The sequence below is a fragment of the Pezoporus flaviventris genome, unplaced genomic scaffold (assembly GCF_033815535.1).
Source record: "Pezoporus flaviventris isolate CSIRO_AGI_PZ_B2104156 unplaced genomic scaffold, CSIRO_AGI_Pfla_v1 ptg000002l, whole genome shotgun sequence".
Taxonomy (NCBI): Eukaryota; Metazoa; Chordata; class Aves; order Psittaciformes; family Psittacidae; genus Pezoporus; species Pezoporus flaviventris.
The window spans coordinates 72930824-72943475 of record NW_026892550.1 but is presented as its reverse complement, the minus strand read 5'-3'; the positions used below and the strand labels follow the sequence as shown (position 1 = coordinate 72943475).

The 12652-nt window shown below is 45.7% G+C and overlaps 1 protein-coding gene across 1 annotated transcript in view; it reads right to left on the bottom strand.

Annotated features, from left to right (window-relative positions):
• Positions 1–12652, bottom strand: part of TNIP3 (TNFAIP3 interacting protein 3) — an 89654-nt gene that overhangs the window by 33496 nt on the left and 43506 nt on the right. The window lies entirely within an intron of this gene.

Sequence of the window (12652 nt, the reverse complement as noted above, 5' to 3'; positions counted from 1 at the left end):
ACCCACTCAATGCCATGCTCTTTGGCCCAAATATCTATAAGGTTATTCCGGAAATGAGTCCCATTGTCTGACTCAATTCTCTCTGGGGTGCCGTGTCGCCACAAAATCTGTTTCTCAAGGCCCAGGATGGTGTTCCGGGCAGTGGCATGGGGCACAGCGTATGTTTCCAGCCACCCGGTGGTTGCTTCCACCATGGTAAGCACATGGCGCTTGCCTTGGCGGGTTGGTGGCAGTGTGATATAGTCAATCTGCCAGGCCTCCCCATATTTATACTTCAACCATCGTCCTCCATACCAAAGAGGCTTTAACCGCTTGGCTTGTTTAATTGCAGCACATGTTTCACACTCATGAATAACCTGGGCAATAGTGTCCATTGTTAAGTCCACCCCTCGGTCACGGGCCCATCTATATGTTGCATCTCTGCCCTGATGGCCTGAAGTGTCATGGGCCCACCGGGCCAAAAATAATTCACCTTTATGTTGCCAATCTAAGTCCATCTGAGCCACTTCAATCTTAGCCGCTTTATCCACTTGTTGGTTGTTCTGGTGTTCCTCAGTGGCCCGACTCTTGGGTACATGGGCATCTACATGACGTACCTTCACCACCAGGTTCTGCACCCGGGCAGCAATATCTTTCCACAGTGCAGCAGCCCAGATGGGTTTACCTCTGCGTTGCCAGTTGCTCTGCTTCCATTGCTTCAACCACCCCCACAGGGCATTTGCCACCATCCATGAGTCAGTATAGAGATAAAGTACTGGCCACTTTTCTCGTTCAGCAATGTCCAGGGCCAGCTGGATGGCTTTCACCTCGGCAAATTGACTCGATTCACCCTCTCCTTCAGCAGTTTCTGCAACTTGTCGTCCAGGACTCCATACAGCTGCCTTCCATCTCCGATGCTTTCCCACAATACGGCAAGAGCCATCAGTAAACAAGGCATACTGCTTTTCACTTTCTGACAGTTTATTATATGGTGGGGCCTCTTCAGCACGCACCACCTCCTCCTCTGGTGACATTCCGAAATCTTTGCCCTCTGGCCAGTCCATGATGACTTCTAGAATGCCTGGACGACTGGGATTTCCTATTCGAGTTCGTTGTGTAATTAGTGCAGCCCATTTACTCCATGTAGCATCAGTTGCATGATGTGTAGAGGAGACCCTGCTTTTGAACATCCAGCCCAGCACGGGCAGCCGGGGTGCCAGGAGGAGCTGTGCTTCAGTGCCAATCACTTCCGAAGCAGCTCGAACCCCTTCATAGGCTGCCAGTATCTCTTTCTCAGTTGGGGTATAGCTGGCCTCAGATCCTTTGTATCCCCGACTCCAAAAGCCAAGGGGTCGACCTCGAGTCTCCCCTGGAGCTTTCTGCCAGAGGCTCCAGGTAGGACCGTTCTCCCCAGCTGCAGTGTACAGCACATTTTTTACATCTGGCCCGGTCCGGACTGGTCCAAGGGCTACTGCATGAACTATCTCGCGTTTAATTTGCTCAAAGGCTTGTTGCTGCTCAGGGCCCCATTTAAAATCATTCTTCTTCCGTGTCACATGATAGAGAGGGCTTACAATCGAACTGTAATTTGGGATGTGCATTCTCCAGAACCCCACTGCACCCAAGAAAACTTGCGTTTCTTTCTTATTAGTTGGTGGAGACATTGCTGTTATCTTGTTGATCACATCTGTGGGGATCTGTCTACGTCCATCTTGCCATTTTATTCCCAAAAATTGAATCTCCTGTGCAGGTCCCTTGACCTTACTCCGTTTTATGGCAAAACCGGCTTTCAGCAGGATTTGGATTATTTTCCTCCCTTTCTCAAAGACTTCTTCCGCTGTATCGCCCCACACAATAATGTCATCAGTGTATTGCAGGTGTTCTGGAGCTTGCCCCTGTTCCAGTGCAGTCTGGATCAGTCCATGGCAAATGGTAGGGCTGTGTTTCCACCCCTGGGGCAGTCGGTTCCAAGTGAACTGGACACCCCTCCAAGTAAAAGCAAACTGTGGCCTGCACTCTGCTGCCAAAGGAATGGAGAAAAATGCATTGGCAATATCAATCGTGGCATACCACTTGGCTGCTTTTGACTCTAGTTCATACTGAAGTTCTAGCATGTCCGTAACAGCAGCACTCAATGGTGGTGTGACTTCATTCAGGCCACGATAGTCTACTGTTAGTCTCCATTCTCCATTAGACTTTCGCACTGGCCATATGGGGCTATTGAAGGGTGAGCGGGTCCTGCTGATCACCCCCTGACTCTCCAGTCTACGGATCAGCTGATGGATGGGAATCAGGGAGTCTCGGTTGGTGCGATATTGCCGCCGGTGCACTGTTGTGGTCGCAATTGGCACTTGTTGTTCTTCAACTTTCAGCAACCCCACAGCAGAGGGATCTTCTGAGAGACCAGGCAAGGTGGACAGCTGCTCAATTTCCTCAGTCTCCAAAGCAGCAATACCAAAAGCCCACCGGTACCCTTTTGGGTCTTTGAAGTACCCTCTCTTGAGGTAGTCTATGCCGAGGATGCATGGAGCCTCTGGACCAGTCACAATAGGGTGCTTTTGCCACTCCCTCCCAGTCAGGCTGATTTCAGCCTCCAGCACAGTCAACTCTTGGGATCCTCCTGTTACTCCAGAAATATAGATGGGTTCCACCCCTTGACAGCTTGATGGCATCAGGGTACACTGTGCACCGGTATCTACTAGAGCCTTATACTTCTGTGGGACTGATGTGCCAGGCCATCTGATCCACACAGTCCAGTAAATCCGATTGTCCCCTACCTCCACCTGGCTGGAGGCAGGGCCCCTCTAATGGTCGTCACAGCATTGGACACTTAAGTCGTGTTGAAAGGGATTATTCTTCGTTATCACAGGAGCTGGAGTAAAATCAGCTCTTCCACTCCATCTGGGAAACTGCTCACCAGAGACTGAAGACGTAGCTCTCATGGGACGATCAGTCTTGGCCCTTGCTCCCCTCTTCAGTTCACTCACCCGTTCCTCCAAAGCTGAAGTAGGTTTTCCATCCCACTTTGTCATGTCTTCTCCGTGATCCAGCAGGTAAAACCATAGGGTAGCCCGTGGCGTATACCTTCTGTATCTCCTCTCTTGAATAATAGGACGTCTTTTGTTAATAGCTGAGACGTGTGTTGGTACACGTGAGGAGCTGGATAAATCAGATACATCGTCCCTCAATTTGTCGAGGTCCTGGGACAGTTTTTTCACAGCTGAGATGATGGAAGGAATGAGATTGTCTTCGAACTCTCGGAGTTTATGAACCATTTCATCCACTGTTAGTGGTACTATGTCATTCCAGGTCACTGTTGCAAATGAATGGGCATATGATGACGGTGCATTCCGTGTAAGTTTCCGCCACATGGGTCGTGTACATTCAACTTCATCTGGATCTATAGGTGTATCCCCCTTATTCGGCTTGATGTGATAGATCATCTCTACGATGGCCGATTCCCTCAGAGACTGGATGCCTTTGTCTATAGTAGTCCACTTGGCCGAACGACTCGTAACATCATCCTTGTACGGAAACCTTTCTTTCACAGCTGCCAAGAGCCTCCTCCAAAGGCTGAGGGACTTTTTCTCTCTTGCAATTGCTTTGTCAATTCCCCCTTCTCTAGCAAGTGATCCCAGCTGCTTGGCTTCTGTACCTTCTAGTTCGTGACCATCGGCCCCATTGTCCCAGCATCGGAGTAACCAAGTGATGATGTGCTCCCCTGGTTGACGGGTAAAATCTTTTCGCATATTCCGCAGCTCGGTTGAGGTCCGAGGTCGAGAAGTTACCTCTTCTTCTTCTTCTTCGTCATGTGAGGATGACTCCTGATCAGATTCTGGACCGGGTGGTGAATTCATTGGTTCTTCATCTCGCTTCACCCTTTTTGCCTCCTTTTTGCTTGTTCTCTTGCGTACAGGGGCAACTGATATTGGTACGAATTGGTCCTCTGGTTTGGCTGCAGTGATTATCACTGTGGTTTGAGTAGCGACTGTACTTGTTGCTGGGGGTGGTGTAGCTACCGTGCTTGGAGCTGGGGTAACCGCGCTGTCTGTTGCAGTTGAAGTTTGAGCAGCTGCTGTACTTGCCACTGGGGTAGCTGCGCAGTTCATTGCAGCCAAAGTTTGAGTAGCGACTGTCACTTTGCCCTCAAATCCGCCTACATTCTTTTCCTTTTGAAGGTGCTGGATAGTGTTGAACAAGGCCCTGTAAGCATAGGCCAAGCCCCAGCACGTTGCCGTGATTTGTCCATCTCTGGTATGGCCAGAATGACCACACACCTCATTTAAGTGTTTTACTAATTCTTCTGGATTTTGCAGTTGTTCGGTAGTGAAATTCCAAAATACTGGAGGGGCCCACTGACCTAGATACTTGCCCATACTATCCCACACACCCTGCCACTCATGGCTGTCCAGCCTCTGGGAAAATCTCTCGGTCCTCCTACATCGTCGTTTGACCCCAGACAAGACCCAAACCTGAATCTGCTTAACTCTTGAAATCAGTAGTGGGCAAAACACACTCTGTATGCGTGTTAGCATGGTGATTCCCATCACCATCAGCAAACAAGTCTCAAGAGCATTAAAAGGCCATTTAAAAAATTCAAAACTCTCAAATGTAAATGGTCTGGGGGGACGACTAGGAGGGTAAAAGGATGTCTCCTTCACAGGTTGAGCACCTGAGAAGGAGAAAAAAGATGTGTAATTGCTAAGCACCTCCATCATATACCTCCCAAAGTATAAAGGTGGTGACCACACTGGGAACATAAGCCAGATCAGTTTCATGATCAATGATTCTATTGTATTACAAGTCATTACCATAAAGTACAATGGGATAAAAACCTTAGCCCAAGCCCCACACTTGAAAAACACTAATACAGCCAATACCGGATGGACGTAAGATATGGTATACTGAAACTGTGAGATCAAGAGAAAAAACCTTGAGAGCCAATAAATCAGCATTGTGACGAGTGACTATCAATCCAGTCAGATCTGTTCTTATCTCAACCCCTCGGGCCCCACGTTGGGCGCCAAAAAAGAACTGTCGTGGTTTAAACCCAGTCAGGTAACTTGTTCACTCACTCCCAGTGAGTGGTGCCGAGCTGACAACAATCAAGGTCCGTGTTCGTCTCCCCCCCCTCCCTGCACCGGGGCTCTCCCCTTCCCCGCTCCCGGAGGAACGGGGAGGAGGATCGAGAGAGTGCAACTCCTACGGGTTGAGACAAGAACAGTCCAGCAAGAAATCACCACCGCTACTATCAGCTAAAAACAATGATAAGGGAAAATAACAAGGGAAGAGAATACGATACCACCGGCCAAGAAAACGAGTTCCACCCGGAAGCCCCTGTCCTTCCGGGTAACTCCCAGTTACCCCCCACCCCGGGCATGACGTGCTGTGGTATGGAATACCTCCCCGGCTAGCCCAGGTCAGGCGCCCCGTCTCTGCTTCCTCACAGCTTCCCCTCTTCCCTGGCAGAGCATGAGCCTCACAGAGTCCTTGGTCAGGGTAAACATCACTTAGCAACAACCGACAACATCGGCTTCACCAACGCTGTTCTCAAAACTAGAAGTCAAAACACAGCACTGCACCAGTTAACATAAAGGAAAAAAAACATGACTGCTACTGCTGAACCCAGGACAGTGGGGAGAAGGGGGAAGCATCCTCTTTTTGGCAATCGGTCTGAATACACTCAGGGAAGAAGGCTTCAGATACTTTGGAGTGCAGCTGCCTGGCAGGCAGCTGGATGCCAGAAGCTCCTGGGAAGAGACTGCTGTGAGGAGCAGGAATAAGCCAGTCCAGGAAAAAGCAATGGAAAAAGCTTCCCAGGAAGCAAATGGGACCAGGCAGGATTTGCTGCCCCTGAAGCTCTTCAGGTTAACTCACAAGGGGCACCATACAACCCTGCCTGCAAGGACAAAGGGGGCTGACCTGCTTAAAGGTAATTTTTATTCATTACTGTTCTACTTCAATGATATTCTTTAATTTCTAATAGTAGCTGCTTTGAGGTTGGGTTTTATTTCCTTGTTTAAAAATGAAAATTGTCTTAGTTTCTATCCTAGAAAGACCCAACCCTTCTGAGTATAAAAATCTTTTAGCCATTTTTTGGGAAGCTTGCAATAGGAGAAAAATCAAAGCCTTGAAGCTGTGGTCAACACTGAATCCTCTTGCAAGCGTTCATACCACAAGAAGATAAAAGTTCTCATTTTCAGAGTGCTGGATCATTATTATGGGAAAACCTCCTGTTGATGAGCAGATAGACTCCCCAACTCGTTAAAGTTGTAAAGTAGGTATGGTTTTTATTCAGCTCTGAGGTGCATGGGGGATAACTCCTCTAAAATCATGCGCACCTCAGCATCATTTCCCCTTTACATTTATCCTCTAAAGTTATACATATGCATGAGGTTGCACAACACACCTATACATATTCATGTCCTATCCCCACTTCATATTATAATGAGTTAAGAAGCCCTTTGGGCCTGCGCAGTGCCTCCTAGTGGTCATGGGTGAGGATCTCAACATGAAGAATGAGTCTTCCTCGAGCCTGAACTTTTCACTTCTAGTTGTTGTGCATGCTCCCTGGAGTCTTGGTCATTGTCCAAGGCGCAGAGCCAATTTCAGCCAGCCTAGGCATCCAAAGGCCGGGAATCAAGTCACGGTCCCTACTTCTTCACAATAGTTATGTCCTTATATCTTGTCCTAGCATAATCATGAATGAGCAATGATATTGTTAAGCAAGCGGCTAGATCTACCCCCTTATACATTGCAAGTCTGATAAGCATGAGCAAGCAGGAACATTGTTAAGTAAGCAGTTTGACCTATCCCCTTGTACATTGCAAGTAGGATAAGCATGAGCAAGCAGTAACATTGTTAAGCAAGTGGCTTAACCCTAACGCCCCTTTGCATCACTGTTACAGTACTACAAAAAAAGGCACTCACAAGAAAATGAAAGCCACTTATCACTTCTGAAAATTCCATCTGTTCAGTAACTGCAGTGAAACCAAGAAGCATTAAAAGGCTTAATTCAAGTAAAAGTGAATCTTTCCTTGATTATGACAAAATGGTATTTGTTGTTGTTGTTGTTTGGTTGGTTGGGTTTTTTTTTTCCTAGTAGATCAGGTATCTGCTGTGAGATTTGTTGGGGTTTGCCTATTTATTACACTGTTCAGTTGCAGAGCTGTAGAGGCTAGATTTACTCTGAGATTACTTGGATTAAAATTCAGTGGCTTCTGGGGAGCTGTGGTCCAAGGGGACACAGAATGTGTGGTCAAGGAGAATGGGAACCAACAGTGCAGCACAGAAAAAACATGTTTGTGCAAGCACTTGCCTTAGAACACGTTTGGGCAAGCACTTGTAATGTTTGCAGCAGCAGGGGGAGCATCTTTGGGCAAGCACTTGCCTTATCTGGAAAAACAGTTGCTTAAGCAAAGGCATATGAACAATAATGCGATTGGTTGAAAAGGCACGTGATCAGTAAAGCCATTGGCTGATGATGGCTAGGCAGAGTACTATAAAAGCCTGTAAGCTCACTCAATAAACATCTCTGGTTGCAACACATCTGGAGTCCATGCCTCGTACCCCCCAGGGAGCCTTCTACTGGCTTACATTTTGCTTGAGCTTCAGGCTTTATGCCTGAAGCCCTTACGCTGCCAGTAGTACTTGCTACATTATCCTTTGCCACCCCTTTTGCCATTCTGGTGCACACAGTGAAATGATAAAACCCGAGATTTTAGCTGAAGAATAAAAGCAGCTCCTAAACCATAACAATCTATTTCTTCCTGTCTAAATGTAGTCCACATGCTTCACCCAGAAAAGCAAAAGGGATTTTCCCTTAAGTAGGCCAGCTTCAGGCTTTCGTGCTGTTCAGTTAGGTACCTGCTCTGAGAGAGAAACGTGCAGATATAGATGTGTGCCTCAATACGTGGGAACCAAATGCAATTGGAATGAGATGCCATTTCAGAGGAAGTAAAACAGGACAGGCTTCTGCTTCAGGATTTCCTTTATCCACTGTTTTCCACCATCACCAATGAGACTAACCATCAAGGCACAGCTACTCTAGTACCTGAGCATTTGCAAACTCAGGCCTGATGATGAAATCCCAGTTTCATAGAACGATGATTGGATAATAGTTTGTAACTGTAGCAAACAGGCTATTTTTAGTTTTACAGCAGAGTTGTTACAAGTACAGATAGCACTTAAATGATTTTTGGTTTAGCTCTCACTTCACACCAGAACTGTTCAGGTGATTGAAACTTCATCGGTTGTTTTGGGGTTTTTAACCAGGTCATCCCATTAAATATATTATTATCGTTAATTTATGTTGACACACTGCTGATTATTTTAGTTGCTATTATTCGCTTCCTATTTGACACTTTTATCCACCCTCACCTCCCCCCCAAAACATCCTTCTTGTGTGTAAAATCTTGATGAAGCTCTAAACACAATGAAAACGCTCTGCAGGAATATTTTTTAGCAGTATTTGAATTTTTATGCATAATATTGAGCCTAGCTTTTTCCAGGAATGCAATCAGCTTTATATACTTACATTTGGAAAAGGAAGCTGCTTTTTTTTTTGTGGTAAGAAATATGTTTCTTTGATTTCATATATTAAAATAACAAATTGCTTGATCCTTTTGGCCTTCAGCTTCCCCCTCAACAGAAAACAGAATGTTCTGAGAGCAGGTATTTTCACAGCCTATGGCTTCTGCAAGACTGGAGCTTGCAGTCCTCATTCACATGCACTCCTGCTGCAAACTGCAGCAATAAGTGATGTTGCATAAAACAGGGGGAATAGGTAAGTAGATGTGAATTGCTCTAATCAGTAGATGATTTCATCATATGCTTCCCTTTTTTTGGTCCATGGCTTTAGCAAAAGTAAAAACATTTCATTAAACTGAGAAGAGCTTTAATCAGTGTAAAATAATGACGCCACTCTTAAGTCTCACCTCTCATTTGAGATTAACATTTGAAAATCAGTTTACCACATAGACAAACTACATATAGGGACAGACACCAAGTCCCTTACATTAGACCAGTGGAACATATGTGGATGTCAGGGACACAAATACACCAACAGGCTGTGACCTGCACAGATGTTTCTTTGTAATCTCCTCCCTCATTTCCCTCTCCCAGAGTGGGAAAAATAGCATCAAAACAAGCTGCAGTTAAAGTACTATAGATAAAGGAATCATAGGCTGAAATATGTGCTAAGAACTAGTTCATTCTGCAGACCTGCACTTTCTCAAATTATTTGCCTCTAGAGTCACAATGACGTTGTATATTTATATAGAAAAAAATCCTGGTGAAAAAGGGAATTTGTTTACAGCCTTTTCCAGATAACAGGCTCAAAAGCAATGTAAGCTCAGAAGGAAATGCCATTTTGCAGCATGCAATTTGTACTCTTCACTCCAGAAAAAAGTTACAGAATAGAAATTACTTGCTGGCTCTGACAAATAACTTCCTGATGAGGGACAGCACTACAGAGGAGGGTACACTTTTGTTTCATTATTAACTTTTTCCTAATTCCTAAATATAGATTTTTCCCTTTAAGTCTAAATCAGTATCTAATTTCATGAACTGAGATTTTCTGCCTTTTGTTTGTTTGCTTTAAATACTATTTTATAGCCCTTCTAACTGAAAGTATAACAGGCACGAAAAACATTAGCTCCTTTTCCAAACAACACAGTCTGACACACATACTAACTACCATCTTACACTGAGGCTGTACGAGCTTATCACAACTGTCAAGCTGTCACTTGAAGTATAATTCAATAACCAGCCAAGTGAAAAGCTATTTGACTTAAAAGTATATATATATTAAAAAAAGGCATGTTTCTAGTGCAGGAATATCATAAACCTTCTTCCTTTAAGCTATGAAAACCATACACAAACCTTCCACAAGCAAACAAGTACTATAAATGCAAAAAGCACAAAACCACTACAGATTAAATACTGCCATGGTATTGTGTTCAAACTGCTGAAGCACTCCACAGAAACAGTTGAGGTGACTACATCCTTTTTCCTCCCCACACGCCCCAAATAATTTCCTACACATCTCCTTCTATTGGTGGGAGGCTAACATGGGGAATCAGGTGACACCACAGGTTATTTGTGGCTTGCTGTTCTGCCCTGAAATTTCATAGCTCAATGTTGCTTGATTATGGGCTGACTTCCGTTTCACCATGCTTATTCCTCCCCTGCAGCCAGGAATCCCCATTCCTTCCTGTGACTTCTCTCTCACAGTTTCTAATCCCACTAATCTGATTCTGGGGCATCTCCTAAGGCTCAGCTCAGATGCATGCCCTGAAGTCATGAGTCACTTTGGAGATGGCAGTTTACATGTGAAAAATGTTACATGTAATTTTGGATTTCATAGAAGAGAGTTATCTCAGTTTTACCTCCTCATTAATTTCCTCCATCTCGCCCCAGGGTGCAGTCTTCGGAGGTTTCCTTTCCCCAGCCCCATAGTGGAGTCACATAGGCAAGTAAGTGTCATCTCTTGCAGGTACATGGCATTCATGGCTTAACCACTCCTCCACACCTCTCTCTCCTCCTTTTCCCAGTTTACAGAAAATGGGAATTTCCTTTTGCCCTTCTACTGCATGATAAAACCCAGCTTGCTATTTCAGAGGAGAAGAGGGAAACTAAGAGGGAAACCTTGAAGAAGTTTCTGTCGTGTTTATTAACTGCTGCTTCATAGAATCATAGAATTGTTAGGGTTGGAAAGGACCTTAAGATCATCCAGTTCCAACCTCCCTGCCATGGGCAGGGACACCTCACGCTATATAATATCACCCAAGGCCTCGTCCAACCTGGCCTTGAACACGGCCAGGGATGGAGCATTCACAACCTCCCTGGGCAACCTATTCCAGTGCCTCACCACCCTAACATGAAAGAATTTCCTTCTTATATCCAACCTAAACTTCCCCTGTTTAAGTTTTAACCAGTTACCCCTTGTCTTGTCACTACAGTCCCTAATGAAGAGTCCCTCCCCAGCACCCCTATAGGCCCCCTTCAGATACTGGAAGGCTGCTATGAGGTCTCCACGCAGCCTTCTCTTCTCCAGGCTGAACAGCTCCAACTTCCTCAGCCTGTCTTCATACACTGCAAGCAAAGACTACCTATCGTCTTAGCAGGTGACTCACAGTTTTCTGTATGTAGTACCACAGAAGCATGGGTCTGAATCATCAGTTTTTTACTTCTCTCTTACTATTTATCCGAGAACCTTTCTGAAACTCCCAAAGATCTTTGTTCTGCATACACCTGCTCAGTTAAGTCAGAACTACCAAACACAACAACCTAAAGAAATGTCAGGACTCTTAGGGTATACACTTTTGTGAATCTGTGTTACAGAATCATAGAATAAGTATTCTATGGGTTGGAAAGGACCTTAAGATCATCAAGTTCCAACCCCCCTGCCATGGGTAGGGACACCTCACACTAAACCATGTCACCCAAGGCTCTGTCCAACCTGGCCTTGAACACCGCAAGAGGTGGAGCATTCACAACTTCCTTGGGCAACCCATTCCAGTGCCTCACCACCCTCACAGTAAAGAGCTTCTTCCTTATATCTGACCTGAACTTCCCCTGTTTAAGTTTGAACCCATTACCCCTTGTCCTATCACTGGAGTCCCTAATGAAAAGTCCCTCCCCAGCATCCTTGTAGGCCTTCTTCAAATACTGGAAGGCTGCTATAATGTCACCATGCAGTATTCTCTTCTGCAGGCTGAACAGCCCCAACTTTCTCAGTCTATCTTCATATGGGAGGTGCTCCAGTCCCCTGATCATTCTCGTGGCCTCCTCTGGACTTGCTCCAACAGCTCCATGTCCTTCTTATCTTGAGGACAACGGAACTGTGCACAATACTCCAAGTGAGGTCTCACAAGAGCAGAGGGGCAGGATCACCTCCTTCAACCTGCTGGTCATGCTCCTTTTAATGCAGCCCGGGATACGGTTGGCTTTCTGGGCTGTGAGTGCACACTGCCAGCTCACATTCAGTTTCTCATTGACTAACACCCCCAAGTCCTTCTCTGCAGGGCTGCTCTGAATCTCTTCTCTGCCCAGCCTGTAGCTATGCCTGGGATTGCTCCGACCCAGGTGTAGGACCTCGCACTTGTCATGGTTAAACTTCATAAGGTTGGCATCATCCCACCTCACAAGTGTGTAAAGGTCCCTCTGGATGGCATTCCTTCCCTCCAGGGTATGAACCAAACCACACAGCTTGGTGTCATCGGCAAACTTGCTGAGGGCGCACTCAATCCCACTGTCCATGTCACCGACAAAGATGTTGAACAAGACCGGTCCCAACACCGATCCCTGAGGGATACCACTTATTACTGGTCTCCAACTGGACATAGAGCCATTGACCACAACTCTTTGTGTGCAACCATCCAGCCAGTTTTTTTATCCACTGAGTGGTCCATCTATCATACTGATGTCTCTCCAATTTAGAGACAAAAAGCACAATCCAAAAAGCACAACTGGCTACAGCGTCTGACACTTTGGATCATCAGTGGGTTTAGATGACTTTAAAGCACTATAAAACATACCTTCTCGCTCGGTCTTCCTCATAACAGAAAGAAGCTGTATCAGAAAAAAATAAACGTGTAGCAAGTTCATTGCATCATTTCAAAAATCTAAATCAAGTCACCCAGGGAATAACCCCTGAATCTTCTTTCCTGGC